We start from the raw sequence: 9,247 nt of genomic DNA on the forward strand, positions 1-9,247 counted from the left end.
CACGCATAAGGCTATGATGAGGAGTGTGAATCCCCTCGCCAGCCGACCGTTGCTAATGAAAATTCACTAGGATAACGATTCGTTAACTTTAAAAGGTTTCGGCAGTGATTGCGAAGCCAACCCTCCCCCTCTTCGCCCCTAGCTCGGGCTGGCTTTCTTTGGGGAGGGACGGGGCTTTGGCATCCCTTATTATTGAGAAATGCACGTGCACTCTCAAGTAACTTGGTATATACTGGGGTACTTATTCTTCACGGTGGGATGGAGAACAGGGATTTTATCGTGTTTTATTGCGTTATGAAACCCCGGAAACATGTCATCATTTTTTGCATCAAGTGCATATTAATAATTGGATACTTGTTTATCACGGATTTTTAATCTAACTCTCTCATTTATACTCGTGGAATTGGATACTAAGGTATTTATTGTAGAAATATAAGCTGAAAAAGATATTTACTTGAAAATTATTTTTTCAGAAAGAATATTTTATTGATTCTTTCTGAAAAAATGCACATAGTGCCACCAAGTAGTTTAACTGGTTTTGATTTGATTTTATTTTTAAGTAAAGTTTATCGATTGTAATTAAAAATGTTAGTAGGTAGTTATTATTAAAATATATTTAATTTATTCACTCTGCAAAAACTTACTGAAATCACGTAAATAGGTAAGTTGAATAATAAAAAAATGTTAGATGTTCCATTTTCATTGTTTCACCCTAACATCCTATGTTTTATGTTGTCCTCATAATGAATAATATGTAACAACTTAAACTAGAACTTAAATTAGACTTTTAATGATACGGGGAGTAATTAAAAATGCAGGTTTTGTGGATACCTACTTATTATTCTTAATTAAATTCACTAATTCGATTGTTTTGAACTTGATTCTGTCACTCTACCCGGGCACCGCCGGGCTATCGGACACCTCAGCAGTATTCCTTTGAGTATAATCATCGTGGCAAACAGTAAAGCCTCCTCCCAATCCCTAGTTCACTGATATCGTCTCCACCCCCGAGCTGTGTGCAGATAGCGCGTGGTGATATTCGAGACTTCCAATTTACTATTAAAAGGATATCCTAGAAAGAGGACATATCCCCCCTAGCAACGACTCGAAAGATACGTCATTGTTTCCACGAGCAATGCGAAAATTTGCTGTAAATTGTATTAACATTGGATCGAAATTTATATTGTAAATGAAGATTGAAATCTACCGATAAAATTTTCTGAAAGCGCTCATTTTCAAAGCTTTTTTTTCATATAAGTTGGTTTAAGGATTCGTTTATATTTTCAGTGTTAGATAAGGTACTCTCATCATTCACTGTTACAAATCTATTTTTGAGACCAAAATTCTCCTACGGTGAGCTCAAGCGTCATGAAATGTCTAAAGCTTTTTCTTTTCTCTAGGCTCCTGTATTCAGCTCGCAACTAAAAACATCATTGGCCTTTTGAAATATTGCTTCAAATAGTTAAGGCCAAACTTTTCAATCATTCAACAAGACAAAAATAAGGTGTTGAAATCTCGGACGAAGCCATGTAACAAAGCATGGTGTTGCATAACGCCTTCAGTTCACTCTAGCTTCGTTCTGCTCCCTGCCAATGATAATGTCTGTGCATTATTGTACATAGCAGCTAAAGGCTTCAGCCTTCTCACGACGTGAGAAATCAACGAATTTATCGCTGGTGTTTCATTTTGCATGTCGAAAGCTCTATATCAGTAACTGCTGATATAATCCACCGTAAACGCTGTGAAAAACATACTCATTTCAAGTGATGATCGCCGTGCTTGTGGAGTGATTAGTGTTTTAACGAGAATGGTGATTTCGTGACTTCTGATCAAATCTATCTGTAAATTACCAAAGCGCGGGCCCATCTTCAATCCACAACATGAAGATAAACAAAGCTGGTGAGTACAAAAGTGCAGATAATATAATACTTTTCTCTGACGCGTACTTGGCGCGTTCTATCGTGCACCGTACACATGGGGTGAACAAAAATGAGATTTAACTTAATTCGTTTACTTCCACAAAGATTTATAGCACACTATTAGGTTCTTATTGTACATATCTTCCAACTGTGCCATCCAATTGATCAAACATCGAAGAAGGATAGGATTTCTTGAAAAGATTGATTGCTCAGAGAGTAATCTTGCGCCCAGAATAAAAGTCACGGGTAATGAATCTCACCAACCCCGATAATACCACGACCCCTCACACCACAGTAAACTTCTCGGTGTAACCTCAGCAAATAGTCAATCGGCAAAATGTGTGTACATATATATAATGGTTTGTTTAGCGTACCTATAGATTTTCAGAGACAGGGGCTGAATTATCCCAATGACTTGCGTAAGAGAGATTTTTTTTATAATAGCGCTTTTACAAGCCATAATGCTAATATTATAGTGATTAGTTTTTAAGGCGGATAATATAACCTAAGGAAAACATATAATCTAAGACAATGGAATTACAGTTTTTTTTCAATTGAACAAATCAGTAGGACCGTCACTCAATTTGACGGGATGTGGTATTTTTTTAGTCCCAATGTCATCATCAGAGCCTTAAATAATAGGAAAGGAACGAAGCAACAGCAAATGCCGCTAAACGCCATAATTTGAGGTTCGCCTCGCAAATGTATCAATGAATAAAATATGTCTGCCGGCGGACAGATATTACAAAAATATATATATATTTCAACAAAGAATATCGCTTATGTGCAAGTGTTACGAGTGCGAATACTAATAGTTATATTATAGTTTACACCTTTTTATGTGAAGCTACTAGTACGTACAAGTAAATGATTTAACCCTTAAATGCATGATTTATTTATTTTTCTGGAAAAAAATATATTTGGTAGATATGTACATGCATATGTAAGTAAAAGTAAAGAAAAAGAAATGTAATTTTTTAATGATATTTGATTAAAAAAAAACAATTGAACAAGATTAACAATACCATGTTTTAATAAAAATTAATATGAGCAATTTACTTAAAAAAAAAAAAAAAAAAAACCTAAAACAATTTCTCAAAACTAATAAGTGTACCGGAAAAAATACGAGTTATTACATATAAGTATTATATTATTGTATCTACTTACCTAAGAAAATCAAAATAATAACAGCAAAACAAAACTGTAATTCTAACCTCCAACCAATTTTCGAGAATCTTCACTTTGTTAAAGAAAAAGTGACATTTGACATTCGCGAAAGAAAAAAAGGTGATTCCACACGATAAAATATATTACCGTGAACTTATATGATTTAAGATTTTCACGGCCAAAAGTATTTTTGTTATTTGTTTTTGGGGTATTATGCCGTGTTGCGCTAACTCCTTCTTTAGCCAACGTTTCGGACAGCATTGCAGTGTCCATTATCAGGGCAGATGTGTTATTTTGTAAATAACACATAACACATCTGCCCTGATGATGGACACTGCAATGCTGTCCGAAACGTTGGCTAAAGAAGGAGTTAGCGCAACACGGCATAATACCCCAAAAACAAATAACAAAAATACCGTGAACTTGATAATTCTAAAACGGCATGCATTAAGTATACACCAAAGAGTTAAAGGTGGTTTGAACGGTATGTTGCAGTTTTGCAACAATATGCATTTAAGGGTTAAGTGATGCTTAAAACATTTAAAAAAATGGAACTGCTCTGTTATAAATGGAACAGGTATGGGTATTTTTGAGTATTATAGGAGTGTTATATTATTACTAAGTGGTAAATACCTACAACTCCTGCAGCCATTAAAGCGCAATTCTTTCAAATAAATTCTGACAGATGTCATCATTAATATGGCAGCTGTTTGATCTCCATCTTCAATCTCCGTGCATCTGATATTAGATTATGCACTCCACGGACAAAAATCGCTCCTGCCCATGAATATATCATAACTCACTTACGCCGGCTCCAAATAGAAATAGGGGAGGGGAAGATGAAGGGCAGACCTATCAGAGGGATTGAGGAGCATCGATAATTCATGATGCGAAAAGGTTTATTTCCCCAGCGAAATGACTTCTGATCTAAGGGGTGAATATTGTAAGAACGAAATTTTTGTTATTGTTTATTTTTATCTAAATTTATTTTCGAAAAAACTTTTCAATGTCTGATAAAGTATAAGTAAAGTTAAAAGATCATATTCCTGCAACTGAAAATTTAATTGTAACCTGTTTTTCTTATACATGCGTCGTTTATATTAGTTTGTAAAGCTGTACACACACCTAAGAGCCAGCGAGCCAAACAGCCCCGCGCTAAGCCGAAACTCATATTTGTGATGAAACACAGTTGGCTTAGATGCTAGACAGCCAGCGTTTGAAATTCGGCGAGTACAAAATCCACGGAGCCGAGCCAAAAGGACGTATTTGGAAAATTGGCTCGTCAGCTCTGTCGCAATCCCCGAGCCAAAATCAGCTCAGAATGAATTCTGACTTCTAGTCGGATACATGTGGACGAAGACTCCTCCGTGGTACGGTATCTTCAAGCGGACATGGTTTTGTTCTGGATGTTAAAAACTGCTTTATTTACTTATATTATTTTTTAATACTCAGTTTTAAATGATCTTTCTTTGTTGAATATTAGTAAAAAAAATATTGTATTTACCTATATTATATTAAATACCTACTTTAAATAAATCTTTGTTAAATATTTGTGAAAAACAACATTTTTTATGTACCCACATAGATTTTAGTTCAGAAGTTCGAGTTGTTCGTTAGTACCTAATACCGTTCATAAAATATTCTTGGAAAAATTTTCTCTTTGAATTTCTCTGGCCACCAGAAATATAAGAACTAGTCCCTGTAAATATTTTCCAACCTACCTATTTTAATTTTTGGAGCATGGCGGAACGAACTGGCTCAACTCTTCGGCTCGATTGCGTGTGGCCCCCTAATTTTCACTGTGTCCAAATGGCTCGGCCGTGTGTGTCCAGCTTAAGAATGAGAGAGAGAGAGAATTCAACGGCTCTATCAGTAATTTTGCTACTTGGTTGGGCAAAGTTGGGAGACAGATTAACGAATGGGCTTGAAAGAGGGAAGATGAATGCCGGTTGTCCTTCCTTTATATATTATCTATATTACATATGGCATAAAGGATACTACAACCGTAAAGTGAGGTTAGGCTCCGTCTGCACAGTTTCGATCAACAAATATCAATTACTAATAATTTTAAGTAAAGTACCTACCTGCTTTACGGTCAAATCTCAATTTTTCGACAATCAAAAAACTAACCAAAATTTAGCTTCTTAAGTATTAATATGTATGTATATTTGGCGTGCTGTGAAAATACAAGATTTTTATTTTTTAAACACTGATGGAAAAATATTTGTCGCTTCTTATCTGAACTCACCAGATAAATACTGGAAGAATTTTTTATGTCCTGGTTGAGAAAGTTTATTTTTTTCACATAATTGCCCATTAACTCGTTAAATATGTGCTTGGAATATAAAATGCATCCAGAATATTAAAATGATTTATGTTTTTCAACGCACTATCATCACAATATTCATAAAATTAGTGGCATTAACAAACTAAATATTTACTTTCAAGAGTAACAACTAACATTAATATGTAATTTTTATTTTTAAATTTATTTCTTGCTTCTTAGAGAAAATTGAGTAATCCTGATTTATTAAAAATCTCTTCCCGTAATCCTGTTAAAAACGAGACTGCAAGCCGCTTCCTGATAAAGTAAATTCATAATAATATCGGAACACGTGTTTATCCACTTGCGTTTGTCTTAATAATATATCAAGACGAAATGCGAAAATGTTATGATAGGTATGAACACGTGTTCGGACATCGTGACAAAACATTGGTATTTTACTTAAAGTTTATCAGGATACCTATCAATTCTTTTGTTAATGGCCTACAATCACGTTTTTTACAGTAATACGGATAATTTGAAGAGATCCTTAATAAATTAGTAATATTTTTCATCAGCAAATTTTCTCCGTAATAATCAACCTCACTTAATAAATCTTAGTAAGGGTTAGTAACAATAATGCTGGTTCATAAAATAAAACAAAATATATTAATAGCCTTATTGTATAAATGCTTGTTTTCCGTTGATATCAGTCAAGAATATTAAAGAAGTTTAAAAAAATATGAAAAATGGTTCGTCCGAGTTTTTTAGAGAATTTAGAATTTATCAAATTTTCCAACACCAATAAAAAAAATTGAAATACTGTTTTTCACTCCTTTTACAAGTTGCAATTTTTAACGTTCGGTTATTTACCTGCTTGGACTTAGATAATATGTAATTCATATTGTGAAATTCGCATAACACACCTACCATCTCTGTTTTATTTGGTTTTAATAATGTCAATATCAATTATGTGAGTTTACAATGTGTTATATGTTTTTTTTTGCGATGGATTTTGTTTGAAAAATCGTTAACCGTTAATTATAATAATAATATTTGGATGATTTGTGTATCGCCGTTTTTGTGCAAGATCACCTCAAGGGAGCTGTACAAATATATAATACATTTCTACAATGATCTATGTTATAACTAACTATATATGGAGATAATAATCAGTACCATACTTACCTGGTAGGTTATTTCAGTGCACGGAGAAAACTTACTGGTAATTCATCAAAAATCTGATCAAATTATTCGTTTCCCTGTTGAAAACGGGACTGCAGACCTTTTAAGTATGAATTGACAGAGTTCCTAACAAAGTATCAAAGAGGACAGCGGAACACGTGTTCATGCAAATATTAATATTGATATTGTCGCATTCCGTCAGGATATTTATTAGGAAAAGAGCACAAGGTCTCTGAATGACTAATCCTTTATCAGAAATGTGCATGCTATCACTTTTTTAACTGGGTCATTTTTTCCGTGTGATAAAGCCTAAGTATATCCAAAGTGTTAATTTCCGCAGCAAAATAAACTCATAAAATATCTAATAATTTTAAAATTATATTATGACTCCATACTGCAGTATATATAACGCACGTATATGTTGGTACCTACCTCCGTTGGTTCGTGCTAAAGTGGAAAAAACTGTTTCTCAATATCCTGAATCTCTTCTTCAAATATGGACGCAAAAAAAGCTTTTAAAAGCTTACCAAGCAATTTTTCTACTCGTAGCCAATAATAGAAAACAGCCCCTATGCAAAGAAGAAACACAAGATCAATTCGTTTGAAATTATTTGAGATACGATGTTTTTTACTGTTTAAAAGATAAGCTCATAAATATATCGAAGACACATTGAGCACGTTTTTTTCGATTGAATTAAATCTGTTCGCTTTATTTTTTTCTTTTGGCAGATTTTCTTGAAAATGCTCTCGTCTAAAATTGTGACATTTTGATTTAATTCGTTCAAAAATTCAAATTATGAAAAGTCAAAAGAGACATTTAAAGCATTTTCAAAAAATAATATCCCATTTTGAATCTATGTATGGTAAGCCATATGGATTTTACAATCTAACAAATTAAACACCAAAGTAATAAAGTTGCAAAAGAAATCACCAAGAAAGTTATAATAATCATGTATTACTAGTAGTTCTATAAACAGTAGATCTCGCGTAATCAAAGTATTTGTGTAAATTCATATTACTTACTAAATCAGTACCGAAAATTACTCAGCAATCATAAGATTTGTAACTAGGTACTTAAATACCTACCTACTCAATCATAAGATTTGTAAGTAGGTACTTAAATACCTACCTACTTAATTATAAAGCGTAGGTATATTTTTTCGTACAGTTTAAAAAAAATTCAAATAAGGAATTATACCATTTGTTCAAAGAAACGTCACTGCGTGTAATACATGAACCTAAACTACTTAATTTTTTTAATGACTATCCTTTTACCTGTCTTGTCAAAATCCCAAAAAATCATTAGCCGTTATAACTGCATTAACAACACAAAAATAAAATGATAATAGTTCATTGTGCACAACTCTGCATACAAAACTTTGTCATACAGGATGACTGCCGGACAATTTCCACTCAACATAGATTTGGCTTCAATGCCATTTATACAAAATCACATTAATGCTCTGTCGAGGGCTTTTTAGGTCCATGATGTAATATATCACAACGATAACTCTTTTTTCAATCTTCCTTAAGGCAGGTAGGTTAATACGATAATATCAAAACGCACAGAACAATTTATTTAAGCCACATAATGGTATGAGAAAAAACAGCAACCCGTAAAAATAAATATACATAAGAACCAACATTCGTTCACACTGTAAAGAAAATCCATCGTTTTCCAGGGTACGTTCCTAGTTATACCAGCTATTATAATTCAGTGTGCAGTCTACATACAACCCTCCGGAAAACAACCTCCCCCCCCCCCAACTTCTGTCCTCCGGGACTTGACTTATTGATCGGCCACCGCCGTGTCATGAGCGGGCACACCCCTAGAATTCATCCCCATCCCTAGCCCACGGTCCTCGTCCTCAGAACAACCCTTAGCCTTCCACCCACCAACTACTCTGACAGTTCAAGTTGCACTCAGTACCTATACTACCTAACTACATATATATATAATGGGTAGATATTTATATGTTCTAAATAGGCACGTGTGGTCCAACGTCTGAGGTTATTTTGTTACTATCCAATTTAGTAGGGCAATTTCGTAATTGTATTTGGTTAGTTGAAAATAAATCTAATAAAAATATTTAATTAATTGATCAGAACATATGAAGGTAATTTTTTCGTTATATTTTGATGAAATATTGCAATAACTAGGAAAAAAAGTGTCAGTAAAAATTAAAATTAACGAGAAGACAATAAAGCTAAAAAAAATATTTCGATCTTGCCAGGATTCGAACCTGGAATCTTCTGATCCGTAGTCAGACGCGTTATCCGTTGCGCCACAAGACCCATATGAAGCAACGGCCAAGATAAGGTATAAATAGGAAAAGTATGATGTTCATTGGGTGAAGCTTATAAAAAGTGACGCTAGATGTCACTTTACATTTAATAAAATAAAAATTATTATTTATACTGTACAATCGACGAGAATCTAGAATATTAGCAAAAAATATTTGATAAAAAATAATTTTATATTCATAAATAATTTAATATTTTAATACTTTAAATTATTATTTTTGTAATAATCCTGGAAAATTTTTATATGGTTCGTAAACTGTAACTGCATAGAAAATTGTTCAATAGTCCTTTTTATTCTCCCTAAAATTTCCCTTGGGCAATTCAAATGAATAATGCAGGCTACGAGCCTAGGGACTAGGGGAAAACTCGTTGCATCGTGTCGCGTGGTGTTGCGCGTCGGCGAGACTTG

General features: G+C 33.6%; 1 non-coding gene across 1 annotated transcript; it reads right to left on the reverse strand.

The window, feature by feature from the left end:
- Positions 1 to 8,756: 8,756 nt before the first annotated feature.
- TRNAR-ACG (transfer RNA arginine (anticodon ACG)) lies at positions 8,757 to 8,829 on the reverse strand. The gene has a single exon. It is a non-coding gene; the product is annotated as a tRNA-Arg (tRNA).
- Positions 8,830 to 9,247: the final 418 nt, after the last annotated feature.

This window comes from Hesperophylax consimilis, chromosome 7 (assembly GCF_061612785.1).
Source record: "Hesperophylax consimilis isolate HC1 chromosome 7, BYU_Hcon_1.0, whole genome shotgun sequence".
In the NCBI taxonomy this organism is placed as follows: Eukaryota; Metazoa; Arthropoda; class Insecta; order Trichoptera; family Limnephilidae; genus Hesperophylax; species Hesperophylax consimilis.